This window comes from Anomaloglossus baeobatrachus, chromosome 1 (assembly GCF_048569485.1).
Source record: "Anomaloglossus baeobatrachus isolate aAnoBae1 chromosome 1, aAnoBae1.hap1, whole genome shotgun sequence".
NCBI classification, from domain to species: Eukaryota; Metazoa; Chordata; class Amphibia; order Anura; family Aromobatidae; genus Anomaloglossus; species Anomaloglossus baeobatrachus.
Window position 1 is genome coordinate 652,925,164 of NC_134353.1, and position 16,977 is coordinate 652,942,140.

At 45.9% G+C, this 16,977-nt stretch overlaps 1 long non-coding RNA gene across 1 annotated transcript in view; it reads left to right on the forward strand.

Annotated features, from left to right (window-relative positions):
* The window catches only part of LOC142297200 (uncharacterized), a 29,776-nt gene extending 25,691 nt beyond the window's left edge, over positions 1 to 4,085 (forward strand). Inside the window, exon 3 of the long non-coding RNA XR_012751741.1 lies at positions 4,020 to 4,085. This is a non-coding gene — a long non-coding RNA (uncharacterized LOC142297200). The remainder of the gene's footprint in view (positions 1 to 4,019) is intronic.
* Positions 4,086 to 16,977: the final 12,892 nt, after the last annotated feature.

Here is a 16,977-nt window from a genome sequence, read left to right on the forward strand (position 1 = left end):
AGCTGCCAGCTGTGGTTTTCAGGCTACAGTCGTCTGCTTTACCCTAGCTGGCTATCAAAAATGGGGGGACCCAACGTCATTTTTTTTTTTAACTATTTTTTAAATAGAAAAAATTAATGGGCTTCCCTGTATTTTGATTGCCAACCAAGGTAACGGCAGGCAGATGGGGGTGGCAACCCATAGCTATCTGCTTTATCTGCGCTGAGAATCAAAAATACCGCGGAGCGCTACGTCATTTTTTTTAAAGATTTATTTTTACAGCACTGTGATGTCCAGCAATCAAAATACAGGGAAGCCCATTTTGTTTTTAGTTATTTAAATAAATAATTAAAAAAAATATATATGGGCTCCCGCTGCATTTTTTGTATTGCTAGCTAAGGGTAATCCAAGCAGCTACTGGCTGCTAACCCCCACTGCTTGGTGTTACCTTCACTGGCAATGGAATATCCAGGGAAGCATTTTTTATTTTTTTTTTGCCAAAAAACTACAAAAAAAAGGACGTGAGCTTCGCCATATTTTTGTATGCTAGCCAGGTATAGCAGGCGGGTGCTGGAAGAGTTGGATACAGCGCCAGAAGATGGTGCTTCTATGAAAGTGCCATTTTCTGAGGCGGCTGCAGACTGCAATTCGCAGCAGTGGGGCCCAGAAATCTCAGGCCAACCTGTGCTGCGGATTCCAATTCCCAGCTGCCTAGTTGTACCTGGCTGGACACAAAAATGGGGCGAAGCCTACGTCATTTGTTTTCTAGCTATTTCATGAAATTCATGAAATAATAAAAAAAGGGCTTCCCTTTATTTTTGGTTCCCAGCCGGGTACAAATAGGCAACTGGGGGTTGGGGGCAGCCGTACCTGCCTGCTGTACCTGGCTAGCATACAAAAATATGGCGAAGCCCACATAATTTTTTCAGGGGGCAAAAAACTTCTGCATACAGTCCTGGATGGAGTATGCTGAGCCTTGTAGTTCTGCAGCTGCTGTCTGTCTGTATGGAGAAGAGCAGACAGCAGCTGCAGAACTACAAGGCTCAGCATACTCCATCCAGGACTGTATGCAGAAGTTTTTTGCCCACCAAAAAAATGACATGGGCTTCGCCATATTTTTGTATGCTAGCCAGGTACAGCAGGCAGCCACGGGCTGCCTCCAACCCCCAGTTGCCTATTTGTACCCGGCTGGGAACCAAAAATATAGGGAAGCCCGTTTTTTTTAATTATTTCACTTATTTCATGAAATAATTAAAAAAAAAAACGACGTGAGCTTCGCTCCATTTTTGTGTCCAGCCGGGTACAACTAGGCAGCTGGGGATTGGAATCCGCAGCACAGGTTAGCCCGAGGTTTCTTGGCGCCTCTGCTGCGAATTGCAGTCCGCAGCCGCCCCAGAAAATGGCGCTTTCATAGAAGCGCCATCATCTGGCGCTGTATCCAACTCTTCCAACAGCCCTGAAGCCGGGTGGCTTGTTGGGTAATCATGAGTTAATACTGGCTTTGTTTTACTAGCTAGTATTAAGCCAGAGATTCTAAATGTCAGGCACGTTTGACCCAGCCATTAAGAATCTCCAATAAAGGGTTAAAAAAAAGACACCACACAGAGAAAAAATACTTTAATAGAAATAAATACACAGACACATTAGAGACTCCATCTTTATTACCCCCTGTCAGCCCTCCACGATCCATGGTCTTCTGTCTTTCTCATTCAACAAATGCAGCTCTGCTCCATCACTGCTGAATGGGGGAAGACGCTGCTTCCTGTGCAGAAATCACTCCGTGATGGCTGCACGGAAAGCAGCTTGCAGCCTTCACGGAGTGAGAGATCAGTGCTGCTGGCGGTGACAGATGCGTTACCATAGCAACAGGGCTCCGATCATGTGATTCCCGGAGCCGCGGTTAGCGGTGACGTCACCGCTAACTGCGTTGCTATGGCAACGGTGATCTCCGTTAATGACCGGCTGTGTCAGCCGGTCCCTAACGGAACGGGGAGTCGACCGTGTGCTACAGCATGTCGCCGGTACACGGCGATACACAAATGTGCACCGTGTACCGGAGAGATGCACTCGCAGGTCCTACATGACGCGTCATAGTCATGTGACCAGTCTGTAGCCAATGAGATAATAGCCACGTGACTGGTCACATGGCTATTTTGACGTCACGATAGGTCCTGCATCACTGCTGGCAGTGCCGGTCACCGGGAGGATTCAGCGATCATCGGATGGAATAGCGGCAGGAGACAGAGTGCAGGAGGGATCGCGGGGACCGGTAAGTGTTATGGCAATGTTTATTAACTGTATGTGTACATTTATAATGCATTTTTATGTGTTTGTGATTGCCTCCAATTATAGCCTATTGGTTCGAGTTCGGTTCGTCGAACGTTCGACGAACCGAACTCGAACGGGAGCTCCGTTCGGCGAACCGAGCTCGAGCCGAACCGCGACTGGTTCGCTCATCTCTAGTAATGACATCAACACCCTATATAAGGTGTGCTTAATTATTAGGGAACTTCCTTTCCTTTGGCAAAATGGGTCAGAAGAGAGATTTGACGGGCTCTGAAAAGTCCAAAATTGTGAGATGTCTTGCAGAGGGATGCAGCAGTCTTGAAATTGCCAAATTTTTGGTCAGCCAAAAATCAAGCGTTTCATGACAAATAGCCAACAGGGTCGCAAGAAGCGTGTTGGGCAAAAAAAGGCGCAAAATAAGTGCCCATGAATTGAGGAAAATCAAGTGTAAAGCTGCCAAGATGCCATTTGCCACCAGTTTGGCCATATTTCAGAGCTGCCACGTTACTGGAGTATCAAAAAGCACAAGGTGTGCCATACTCAGGTACATGGCCAAGGTAAGGAAGGCTGAAAAACGACCACCTTTGAACAAGAGACATAAGATAAAACGTCAAGACTGGGCCAAGAAATATCTTAAGACTGATTTTTCAAAGGTTTTATGGGCTGATGAAATGAGAGTGACTCTTGATGGGCCAGATGGATGGGCCAGAGGCTGGATCAGTAAAGGGCAGAGAGCTCCACTCCGACTCAGATGCCAGCAAGATGGAGGTGGGGTACTGGTATGGGCTGGCATCCTCAAAGATGAACTTGTGGGACCTTTTTGGGTTGAGGATGTAGTGAAGCTCAACTCCCAGACCTACTGCTAGTTTCTTGAAGACAACTTCTTCAAGCAGTGGTACAGGAAGAAGTCGGTATCGTTCAAGAAAAACATGATTTTCATGCAGGACAATGCTCCATCACATGCATCCAACTACGCCACAGTGTGGCTGGCCAGTAAAGGTCTAAAAGATGAAAAAATAATAACATGGCCCTCTTGTTCACCTGATCTGAACCTTATAGAGAACATGTGGTCCCTCATGAAATGTAAGATCTACAGGGAGGGAAAACAGTACACCTCTCGGAACAGTGCCTGGAGGCTGTGGTGGCTGCTGCATGCAATGTTGATCGTAAACAGACAAGCAACTGACAGAATCTATGGATGGTAGGCTGTTGAGTGTCATCACAAAGAAAGGTGGCTATATTGGTCACTAATTTTTTTGGGTTTTGTTTTTGCATGTCAGAAATGTTTATTTCTAAATTTGGTGCAGTTATATTGGTTTACCTGGTGAAAATAAACAAGTGAGATAGAATATATTTGTTTTTTATTAAGTTGCCTAAGAATTCTGCACAGTAATAGTTACCTGCACAAACAGATATCCTCCTAAGGTAGCCAAATCTAAAAATAAACCCACTCCAACTTCCAAAAATATTAAGCTTTGATATTTATGAGTCTTTTGGGATGATTGAGAACATAGTTGTTGATAAATAATAAAAAAAAATCCTTTAAAATACAACTTGCCTAATATTTCTGCACACAGTGTAGAAACAACAATGCTAATGTTTTAACTCAGGAAGAGTTCAGAAATCAATATTTTTAGCTTTCCACCAGTCTTTCACACTGCTTTTGGGTGACCTTATGCCACTCCTGGTGCAAAAATTTGAGCAGTTCTTCTTTGTTTGATGGCTTATAACTATTGCGCTTCTCTGTTCCACAGTATTATTACCTAAAATGAAGGAAATGACAGTGTAACAGTAGCAGTAGTACCAAGAGCTAAGGAGTAGTTGGAAGTACAAATGTGGTTTGAAGTAAAGTGTACTGTTCCAGCAATGTTCAAGTGTTGTGCCCACAGTAATGATGTGGCAGAAGTACCTGGCGGGTATCTCCTGGATTGGTGGAGGACCTACATAGAGGTATGGCTTTCACACACAACACTCTCTGGCTTGCAGACTACCAGTTTCCTTTACACTATTCTTTACACTACTCCTACTTAAACTCTGTCTCACCCCATCTAAATATTGTCCTTAAATCCTTCTAGTGTCCTTAAAGGGTTATTGCATCTCCAAGAGCCTATCACAATATGTAGTAAGTGTAATAATATTAGCAAATACCTTTAATTAGAAATGTAGTATTGCTCCTAACATAGCCATGTCTCATACATCATTTTTAGGACATTGCAGGACCTTAGGCATCCATGGTTATGACCACTAGCAACTAACTAACTGTGAGTATATGTGTGGTCACAACCATGGATACCTAAGGTCCTGCAATGCCCTGAACATGAGGTAAGCAACATAGTGAATCAGAATAACTATACCACATTTTTATTTGGAGGTATTTGATAATATTATTATTATACCTAATGAATATGAGGGTAGGATCTTGGAAATGAGAATAGCCCTTTAAAGCCTTGTGCGCACACTGCGTTTTTACCCGCGGTTTTGCTGCAGAAATTTCTTGAGAAATATTTGTAACCTTTCTGCAGACATTTCCCAGCAAAACCTATGGGAAAAAAAACATAGCTGTGCGCACACTTCGTTTTTTTCTCAAGAACATTCTTTCCGCAGAATTTTCTTGAGAAAATGTGCATGTCACTTCTTTTCCACAGGTACCTGCGGTATTTGACTCCATTCACTGTAATGTAATCGCGAAATACCGCGGGTATACCGCAGGTAGCAAATGATGTGCAGTATACCCTCTGTATAGCCACGGTTTACCTGCGGTAATGTTCATCACTGCCTGCGGTTTGCAGGGAAGTGATGTCATTATGACAGGAAGAGGAAGCGGAGCAAAAAGTAAACACACACACATCACAGACACAGACATAGAATACACACACATCACACTCACACACAGACATATAGAATACACATACAAATCAAACGTACATATAAAAAAAAAAAGCAAAAAAAAAAAACGCGGGCTCCGCTGTATTTTTACCGTCCAGCTGAGGTAAACACACAGCGGCGGCCCGGTATTCTCAGGCTGGGAAGGGCGAGGGCCAGGGTTAATGCCCTCCCCCTCCTGCAGCCGAGAATATCAGCTCGCTGCTGCCCCGGGACTGTCGCATCCATTATGCGGCAGTCCCGGAGTGTCGCCAACTCTTCCAGATTGCCGTGATGCAGTGGCAATCAGGGTAATAACGAGTTAAATGGCAGCGCATCGCTGCCATTTAAGTCCAGGCTTAAACATGACAGCGTCTATGAAACAGCTTTCATGATTAACCCGTACGTAAAGTGAATAAACACACACCGAGAAATCCTTTATTTTAAATAAAAGACAAAAAAAGCCCCTCTTTCACCATTTTATTAATCCCCCAAACACACAGCTCTGGTGTAATCCACCGAGGTCCCACGACGCTTGCATCCAGCCGCGACTGACACTGTACTGAATGCAGCCTCGCAACAAACCTGCAGAGGTAACCACAGGTCATTTCTCACGGCCGGTAATGTGAACACACTACCGCTCGGGAGAAATGCAGCGTGTTGATTGATCTGTCCTCTATCTATCCCTCTATCTATCCCTCTATCTATTCTTCTATCTAGCTATCTATCTATCTATCCCTCTATCTAGCTATATATTCTTCTATCTGTCTATTTATCTATTTATCTATCTATCTACTATATATCTCAGAAGGAAATGCCTTTTTTTTTCCAATGTGCTTTATTGCATTGAATGCATTAAAACACATGTACCAACCCGCGGCAATACCGCGGTAAAACCGCGGCAATACCGCGGGTGCGTTATTACCGCGGTTTTTGACGCGGGTGCAGTATTCTCCCACAGGCTGCAGATTTTTCTTAAGAAAATCCTTTTTCTAGTGCGCACATAGCCTAACTGTTCACTATTTTACTACTCCTGTCACTAGGCAAACTCAAATATCTTCTCAAGGAGTAGTACATAAAACCGACCACTAGATGGTCACATGTGCAACACAAGCATAAACACATCAACATTATGTATATTATTCTCTACTTCGAGTGAGGTCTTCAGGGGCATGGTGCAAGACAGCCACAGGAGTATCTCCACAGGCTCTTAGATGAACATGACAGCTGATTAAATCAGCCATCATGCCCAGGGAAAGATGTGGGCTCAGTGTGCGAGCCCACATCAAAGGCAGGGACACAGCCTTTGAGGTACCAGTACATCAAAGGTCATGAAGGGGTTAAACAGGGTATGATATTCCCTTCTGATTGGCTGCGCTAAACCTCGTGATGTAATAACTGAGAGATATTATGGGGAAGGCGTAACGGTCACATCTGAGGTCATATCAGCCTTCTGTGGCTAGTGCAATCTTGTGCAATGTGTAAAAAGCCAACGGGCATTTTTTGGGGGCAACATGCGCATATGAACTACAGGACTTGCAAATTTCATAATATTCAATTTAAATTTGATTCATCTCTAGTCGGTAACTTGTCAAAACAAATTGTTTAAGGCTTGGTAGAACTCTGGGAAATAATGTGTTAGTTATGTGATCAGTGTGTTGCACAGTAAGTTATCACTACACATTGCAATATATGAGATGTAAACTGTGTCTCTACTGTTTTAACATATTTATTTCATTTTTATAGGAAAATGCAGATATGTGGACTTTGTGTTTATCTTGCTGCAAATACTACACGGAATGGTCATATGTGTATCTGTCCTTACAGGTAAAATGGCAAATACAAGGTAAAGGTTAACTTGAAAATGTAAATGATAGAAAACCAATTAGTAAAATATCTAAGCACATGATATTTCAACATTTTATATTCTCCAATAAATTAAATGAGTTGTCCACTTCTCAGCCAAACCCTTCTCCATCTCCATGTTTGCCCCCTTAAAATGAGAACGCTTATACTGACCTCTGGTGCCAGAACCTTTTTAGTGGTGTCAGCATTCACTCTCCAAGGGTTCACGTGAAGTTGTTACGTTTACGCGAGCCTTGCGCCCAATCAGTGTTAGCATCATTGTAAGCCCCAGGAAAGTGAGTGCTGACACTACTAAATCAGCACTTTAAGTGAGTATGAGGGTGTGGTCACACAAGTGTGAAAAATGGACGAGTGCAAAGCGAGAAAATCTCGCATCGCACTCTGACCAATGCTAGTCAATGAGGGCGAGCAGTTGGTCAGCTTTTCTCGCATCCAGATTCTGGATGCAAGAAAAGTAGCAGCATGCTGCGATTTTCTGCAAGAGCCGTATCTCTTGCACCCATTCAAGTGAATGGGTGCGAGAGATACAGCGGACTGCACTCGGATGTTATCCCAGTGCAGTGCAATAAACGCGCAGGCTGACAATGGAGGAGATGGGGGGTTAAACCCTCGCTCTCCTCTGCAGTGCCCACCCTCAGCTTCGCAGCTGTGAGCCGATCGCAACATCAGGTCACAGTCGTATGACACTCGGCTCACGCTCATAGCAGAGCCTGAGCCGGGGGTCATTAGCATATCGCATCCGATGCTCTCGCATCAGATGCCATACGCTCGTGTAAGTCCTGCCTAAGCGTTATTTTAACTGGAGAAATCCGGTGATTGAGAAGGAGTTATCCGAGTAGTGGACAACACCTTTAAATCACCACTCCAGCTTTTTTTTTTCTATTTCATTGCAAGAGTGGTGTTTTAAATCTCTGTCCCCTGACCTCGGTCTCATAGTCGCCCTCCGGCGGCTTCACCTTCTATCACCGCTGCTCCATCTCCAGCAATTTGTGACCTACCAGCTACTCCAGTGTTTCATGGCGTGCGCTGGAGGTTACAACGTAATGCAACTCTATGACAGATTGCGCCGCTGGACTGCAGGAGCGCTGAAAAAAAAGAAAAGCCGCTGGAGGTTGTTTCTAAGAAATGCGGTAGGGGACGTAGATTTAAAGAACCACTCCAGCACTGAAATAGAAAAAATTGCTGTAGTGAAGCTTTACATGGGTCACTTAAATATATTTTGTTAATCAAAATCATGCGGAATATAAGATATAATGTGTCACATTTAGCAAGTAGGTAAAGGGGTACTCTAAAAATAATTATGGAATTTCTAATATTTTTGCAGTTAGGAGTTCTAAAAATGTTTAGGGGTTATATACTACATATACTCTGATACACGTTTAGGGCTTATTCACACATCAGTTGAATTCTCCGTGTTTTCCTTGGATAGCACTCTAACCTATGAAAATCTATGGGGCTTTCCACATGTCTGTGATTTTTTGCGGACTGAGTGGTCTGTGAAATATTGTGGAGACATCTCTGCTATTGATCTGAGTCTGGGATCAAACTTGGCAATTAAAGTCAATGGGTGCATGAAAATAATTGGACAGCACGTGAATACCATCTGTGTGCGGCCCGTTTTTCATTGACTGACGGATAGGAGAAGGTGGAGAGACTTTTTTTATTCATCAATGAAAACAACTGACCAAACTATCACCAAACTGAGGAAAATCTGATGGCGCTGATGAAAGTTTAGTTTTTCTCACATGTCAAAAAACCAGATGTCTGAATGAGGCCTTCATTTGTATAAAAAGACTGATAACAATGACTATGACAGACTTTGTTGTTCACTAACATGGGTATGCATGTCTGGTTGCTGCAATGAATGAATAAATAACCATCTGCAAAAAAAGTTTGTTTAAAAGAACTGAGAGTCCTCAGTGGTTGATACCTTTTAATGGCTAACTGAAAAGATGGTAATAATAGCAAGCTTCGGAAACTACTCAGGTCTCTTCATCAGGCATGGTATAACACCATAGAAACAACAAAGAGCCAGCACCAATGTGCACTAAGGCATCAAATATTCCAAACTGCATTATAAAATTTTTTTTTTTTTTTTTTTTTTTTTTTGAGATTTTTGGCAAAAAATTGCAATTTCTTGAGCTGCTTCGCCACGTCACGGCAAATCTCATTTGAAGCAGTCCTACACTAAAATATTTTTATAAAATGTGCCATGCGGCCTCACATATAAATAGCAGAACTGCTCTCAGCAGCACTCACCTGGTCTATTGCAGTCCCGTACCCATGACTGAGTCATGGCTGTGGGCGGGACAGGTCCAAGCAAATGCTGCATGAAGTATATATATAGCCTGTGGACAAAGCCTTTTTTTTATAATGCAGTTTGGAATATTTGATGCCTTAGTGCACATTGGTGCTGGCTCTTTGTTGTTTCTTTGTTGAATTGGTCGGTGGTTGACCTCCACCTTGCTACGCACCCCAATTTGGGATGTATTCCATCTGTATAGATTTTGGCGTTTGGTGACTGTTCACATTGGGTCATCAGGCTTTGTCCACAGGCTATATATATACTTCATGCAGCATTTGCTTGGACCTGTCCCGCCCACAACCGTGACTCAGTCATGGGTACGGGACTGCAATAGACCAGGTGAGTGCTGCTGAGAGCAGTTCTGTTATTCATGTGTGAGGCCGCATGGCACATTTTATAAAAATATTTTAGTGTAGGACTGCTTCAAATGAGATTTGCCGTGACGTGGCGAAGCAGCTCAAGAAATTGCAATTTTTTGCCAAAAATCTCAAAAAAATTTTTTTATAATGCAGTTTGGAATATTTGATGCCTTAGTGCACATTGGTGCTGGCTCTTTGTTGTTTCTTTGTTGAATTGGTCGGTGGTTGACCTCCACCTTGCTACGCACCCCAATTTGGGATGTATTCCATCTGTATAGATTTTGGCGTTTGGTGACTGTTCACATTGGGTCATCAGGCTTTGTCCACAGGCTATATATATACTTCATGCAGCATTTGCTTGGACCTGTCCCGCCCACAACCGTGACTCAGTCATGGGTACGGGACTGCAATAGACCAGGTGAGTGCTGCTGAGAGCAGTTCTGTTATTCATGTGTGAGGCCGCATGGCACATTTTATAAAAATATTTTAGTGTAGGACTGCTTCAAATGAGATTTGCCGTGACGTGGCGAAGCAGCTCAAGAAATTGCAATTTTTTGCCAAAAATCTCAAAAAAATTTTTTTATAATGCAGTTTGGAATATTTGATGCCTTAGTGCACATTGGTGCTGGCTCTTTGTTGTTTCTTTGTTGAATTGGTCGGTGGTTGACCTCCACCTTGCTACGCACCCCAATTTGGGATGTATTCCATCTGTATAGATTTTGGCGTTTGGTGACTGTTCACATTGGGTCATCAGGCTTTGTCCACAGGCTATATATATACTTCATGCAGCATTTGCTTGGACCTGTCCCGCCCACAACCGTGACTCAGTCATGGGTACGGGACTGCAATAGACCAGGTGAGTGCTGCTGAGAGCAGTTCTGTTATTCATGTGTGAGGCCGCATGGCACATTTTATAAAAATATTTTAGTGTAGGACTGCTTCAAATGAGATTTGCCGTGACGTGGCGAAGCAGCTCAAGAAATTGCAATTTTTTGCCAAAAATCTCAAAAAAATTTTTTTATAATGCAGTTTGGAATATTTGATGCCTTAGTGCACATTGGTGCTGGCTCTTTGTTGTTTCTTTGTTGAATTGGTCGGTGGTTGACCTCCACCTTGCTACGCACCCCAATTTGGGATGTATTCCATCTGTATAGATTTTGGCGTTTGGTGACTGTTCACATTGGGTCATCAGGCTTTGTCCACAGGCTATATATATACTTCATGCAGCATTTGCTTGGACCTGTCCCGCCCACAACCGTGACTCAGTCATGGGTACGGGACTGCAATAGACCAGGTGAGTGCTGCTGAGAGCAGTTCTGTTATTCATGTGTGAGGCCGCATGGCACATTTTATAAAAATATTTTAGTGTAGGACTGCTTCAAATGAGATTTGCCGTGACGTGGCGAAGCAGCTCAAGAAATTGCAATTTTTTGCCAAAAATCTCAAAAAAATTTTTTTATAATGCAGTTTGGAATATTTGATGCCTTAGTGCACATTGGTGCTGGCTCTTTGTTGTTTCTTTGTTGAATTGGTCGGTGGTTGACCTCCACCTTGCTACGCACCCCAATTTGGGATGTATTCCATCTGTATAGATTTTGGCGTTTGGTGACTGTTCACATTGGGTCATCAGGCTTTGTCCACAGGCTATATATATACTTCATGCAGCATTTGCTTGGACCTGTCCCGCCCACAACCGTGACTCAGTCATGGGTACGGGACTGCAATAGACCAGGTGAGTGCTGCTGAGAGCAGTTCTGTTATTCATGTGTGAGGCCGCATGGCACATTTTATAAAAATATTTTAGTGTAGGACTGCTTCAAATGAGATTTGCCGTGACGTGGCGAAGCAGCTCAAGAAATTGCAATTTTTTGCCAAAAATCTCAAAAAAAAAAAAAAAATTTTTTTATAATGCAGTTTGGAATATTTGATGCCTTAGTGCACATTGGTGCTGGCTCTTTGTTGTTTCTTTATGGTATAACACCATACCTGATGAAGAGACCTGAGTAGTCTCGAAAGCTTGCTATTATTACCATCTTTTCAGTTAGCCATTAAAAGGTATCAACCACTGAGGACTCTCAGTTCTTTTAAACAAACTTTTTTTTATCTCTACTGGCTAACACGATACAAAGATATATTTTACCTGTAACCATCTGCATGCAGAAGCCATGTTATATGTTCCCATTGTGAAGATGCTGTCCGTACAATAATGGTGAAATGTATTAACTGGTGATTGTAGCAGCCACGTGGGCACATACTGTAAGCTTCCTACAAACTAGAGCTGCTAATAAAACAAAGAAATGATGGCTTATACCAGAGAGAAACTATTTTACTCACGAATGGAAAGATGATATAGAATTTAAAGAAGAGATATGGCTGTGTACCTATAGAATTGTTAGTTAGTGATGACCCATTTTTAATTGCACACTGTCTACAACTTTCTTAAGGCCTGCGCCACACATCCGTGCCTCCGGCACGTGTTTGTCATTTTTTTACACGTACCGGCGGCACGGAGACACTTTAACCAATGCTACCCTATTGTAGCAGGCACACACACGTAAAACCACACGGAACGTGTGTCCGTGTGCGTTTGTACGTGTGTGCGATTTTCAAAGCGCTGACATGTCAGTGTTTTCTCCGGCAGCACGGGTGTTACACGGCCCGCACCCGTACCACACGGGTGTAGTGTGGATGCGGTCCCGTGTGACACGCGCCGGAGAAAACACACATGTCAGTGAAAAAAACCCAAAACATTTACTCACCTTCTCCAGCCCTCCTGTCTCTGCCGCTGCTGCCTCTTGCTGCCGACCGCCGCTCATTAATCTCATAGAATATTCACTTCACTGCCTGGCAGCAGCAGCAGCGGGGAGACGGGAGGGCTGGAGACCAAGGATCAGCACCACAGACAGCAGCGCGGACATCAGGAAGGACCAGGTGAGTATAATAATTACTGATTCTACGTGTGCTATCGCGGATAGCACACGTAGAACACACGTGTCACGCACGTACCAGAGACACGTACTTACCTGCACGCAACACGCAGGGAAAATACGTGTCTCTCGGCACGTGCGTGAAATTCACGTGAGTGTGGCAGAGGCCTAAGGCATACTTCTTGTCAGCCATCCTATGTCTTGTCTCGTACATATGATATTATAGTAGGGTTTCCTCCAACTATTGGTCAGAATGGAGGGCTGCTGTCTAAGGCTATGTCCGCACTTTGCGTCGTCCTAGTTGCATTTCTAAACGCACATTTTGGTATTAATTGATTTAGCCAAAGTTGCCTTTTTCCTTAAATTAGCGCTTAAAACGCATGCGTATTTACCACGTTTTAGATGCCTATTTAGCGCTTTTTACATGCTTTTCTTTTCACCTTGCGTTTTGAACATCAAGGCACTGCTAAATAAAGATTAAATAGTCAAACAGAATGAAAAAAGAGAAAAAAAAAGCAAAACATAATTTTTGAATTAATAAAGAAAATAGAAGGATTTTTGTGTACTCACCGTAAAATCTCTTTCTCTGAGTCTTCATTGGGGGACACAGGACCATGGGTGTATGCTGCTGTGACTAGGAGGCTGACACTAAGTAGACAAAAAAGGTTAGCTCCTCCCTAGCAGTGTACACCCTGAACTGGAGGCGGACTTAAATCAGTTTAGTGCACAAGCAGTAGGAGGAGAACAAAAACACAACCATACATAAGACAAGGTAATTATTTCAACAAAGTAGCCGTGCGACCCGAGTCCAGGGAACACGGGCCACTGAGATAGACAGTCAATATGTAACAAAATAAGCAGGGTGGGTGCTGTGTCCCCCAATGAAGACTCAGAGAAAGAGATTTTACGGTGAATACACAAAAATCCTTCTTTCTCTTTCGTTTCATTGGGGGACACAGGACCATGGGACGTCCAAAAGCAGTCCCTAGGTGGGGAGCGGCAAGTCCCGCGGATAGGAAGGAAAACGGCCTCCCTCGGCGGGCTTGCCCAAGAAGTGAATGTACCCGCCTTGTACAGGTGTGCTACTGCCACCTGCAAAAGCTATTTCCCAAGACTGGCCTCTGCCGATGCTTGGGTGTGAACCTGGTAGAAGTTGTTAAAGGAATGCAGACTAGACCAGGCGGCGGCGCTACGGACCTGGTCGGCCGATGTCTAATGCGTAATCGGCCAAAAAGGTTCACACTGCACTAGTAGAGTGCGCCTTTACTGCCCGTGGTGGAGATCTGTCCTTTATCCAAGAGGCCTCGGAAATGGCGGAACGGATCCATCTGGCAATTGAGGCCCTGGATACCAGCATGTCCCTTTTGGGTCCGGATGGGATGATGAACAGCACGACTGTTTCACGGGAAGGTGCGGTCCTGTAGGCACAGAGTGTGAGGGCTCGCACCAGGTCCAGAGTATGGAAGACCTTCTTGAGGCTGTGAGAAGGACCAGGACCGGAGGACAGAGAAAACAAACTCTTCATTTGACTGGAATGGCGAGACTGCCCTAGGCAGAAGGGAGGGAGCCGGCCCGAGCACGACCTTGTCCTGGAGACAAATCCGAAAAGGGGTAAGTACCGAAAGACCCTTTAGCTCTGATGTTCTTCGCAGAGAAGTGATGGCAACGAGGAACACCACTCTTCCACAACCGGTGAGAAGGAAGGAAACTCGAACGGTGCAAACGGCGGACTTTGAAGCAAATCCAGCCCTAGCATAAGACCCCACAGTTCTAGTGGCCGACGATACGGCGGAGCTGGATGGACAAATCCCTGAATGAAGGCCTTGATCTGTGGATGAGAAGCGAGAGACTTCTGAAACAGGATTGACAGAGCCGACACTTGGCTTTTTAAGTGTGGAGAATGTGAGACTCGCATCTAGACCTGCCTTGATGGGAGGGAGAAGAGATGCTGTGTTCTTCAGACCACCGAAGGAAGAACACTCCCCGTGCGGTAGTGGATTCTCGCAGAAGATAGAAACCTGACTGTAATCATTGTCTGTATTAACTCTGTCGAAAAGCCTGCCTGAGGTATTACCCAGGATACAGTAGCCAGACTGTCAAATTTTAGGACCTCTGGGTTCTCGTAGGAGAGAAAGAGAGAGATAAGGCTCTGCCAACAAGGAGCTGGATGGTCTGGAAGGCGTCCCGGGAGGACAGCGTGGGTCCTGAAGAAGTTCCGCGAACCATGCTAGTCTGGGCCCCTCTGGAGCCATTAGAATGGCTGGAAATCCTTCCGCCCTGATGTTCTTAAGAACCTTTGGGATCCGGGGCAGTGGAAAGAAGTACGGGGGCCTGCACTGGGTCCGCACGTCGACCCCTAGCGGCAGGTGGTCGTGGTAGCCCGCGATGAACCATGGAACCTGCCAGTCGAATCGGGAGGTCATTAGGACCACCTTCACAGTCTTTTATCTGCCGCCGATCTGGTTGATGCTTTCCCTGTTGAGGGACCATTTGCTTGAAGCGAGGACTACCTGCCAGGTAGGCGTCTTGAATGTCCAGCGACGTCAGAACCTCACCGACTTCAATGGAGGTGAACACAGAGCGGAGGAACTTCATGCAAAATGCTTGAGGTCTCACGGACCTGCTAGAAAAACTCCGGGTCGAGGAGGGGGCGGACCGAGCCGACCCTCTTGGGGACCACAAGAGACTGCAATAAAACCCGCTGGAAAAGTTCTGATGGCGGGATTGTTGCCACAAGTCCAGAGTGAAGGAACGACCCCATGGAGGGGAGGAACACGCACCCACGCACAGGAGACTCAGGAGGGCGAGAATGAAAAAAATGTCTTGTGGCAATGAATCGAATCTATTTCGTAGTCTGAGACTGATCTCTCTGACCTAGGATCTGCCTCTAATGGGAGGTAGATCTGCTGGAGGGGGACAGAAGCCCCCCACTAGACTTGCGCAGCTATCCACAGACCCCAAGTCATTTGGAGAAGCGGCGCTGAGACCTGGAAGTGGACTTCGTGGACTAGTGGGGACGCGAACGCCAGGAGGGATTGGGCATAAAAGACGGGGCCCCCTTGTCCCTCCGAGGGGAGGATGTTTTTTGAGGATGAGGAGTTCCCGACGGCTTGGGACGAAAATAGGGTAGAAGAGAACTCTTTTCTCCCGTAGCCTCAGAGATCAGTTGGACTAGCCTAGGTCCTAAAAGGCGCTCCCCTAAGACGGAGGGGAAGCCAGCTACCCTCAGAAGCCAGATCCGCGTTCCAGGTCCTGAGCCTGAGGGCTCGGCGGATAGCTACACTGTTGCAGGGACCTGGGCCGCTCCATTGGCAGGCGCCAGGGCTGCGTAGCGAAGGTACTCACCCGCGAGTGTGATCTGCGAAGAGATGTCAGCCAGTACCGGAACGGCAGAGAAGGCACAGAGTCCCTGCGCAGCATGTCCGTCCAGCACATAGCGGCTTCGCAACCCAAACCAAGGCAAGGGCCGGGGAAAGGGAAGTTCCTGATGGCTCGAAGGCAGAGCGGGCCCAACTGTGAATGGTACGGTCTGTGGAGTCCCTGAGAGACGCACTGTTAGGAGTGAGAAGTCAGGCGGGAGCTGGCGGGCTGGCCACAGGGGAGTCTGCCCATTCTTCTCGGAGCCCTTCAGAGAAGGGATAATGTAAAATAATGGACTTACCGCTGGTACATACCGTGACTGGCTGTTGCCTGTGGTTGCTTCATAACTCAGCAAACTCATGATGTCCACTGAATGCGTTATGGACTCGCCTCGTCCGCTGAAAAGGGACATGGGTGCTCTGAAAAGAGACGGGATCTACCTGTATCCTCAGAGACTGATTCACCGCTTCTACCAGGCTATCCACCATGCGCCGAACATCAGCCGCTTGTACGGAATCCAGCAGAGGTGCTGCATCTGAATCATCACCCGAGAGGTCGGAGGACTCCAGGAAGGAGTGGTAGTCTGGACCTGGGGATGAGAGTGAAGCCTGGGAAGGCGCTGAAGACGAGACCTGACTGGTCCGCTTCCGAGTAGCATAGAACCGTGGGCCGGAGCTCACTTCCTACTGAGGAGACTGCGCTAGGCCTGTGGAGGGCTGAACGCGCGACGGCAGGCGACGCAGAGCTTGCGCGATGGTCCGAGAGACCTCAGAGAGGAAACCTACGGACTGCGACAGGGACGCCAACTAGACGGGAGGGGGCGGAACGCAGGGCCCTGCAGGATTGGAGACTGCGCGGCGGCATCTGAGGCGTCGGGAGAGGAGTCCTGTGGATGCTACGGGTCTGCAGAGCAGCCAGAGCATAGCTGGACATCCTGACCTAGGGGAACTACACCAAGGCACGGGAAACTGTTTGGGTTGGGCGGGGCAGGATTATGCAAAGGTACTCTCGCTGGGACTGCTAGGCCGGAGAG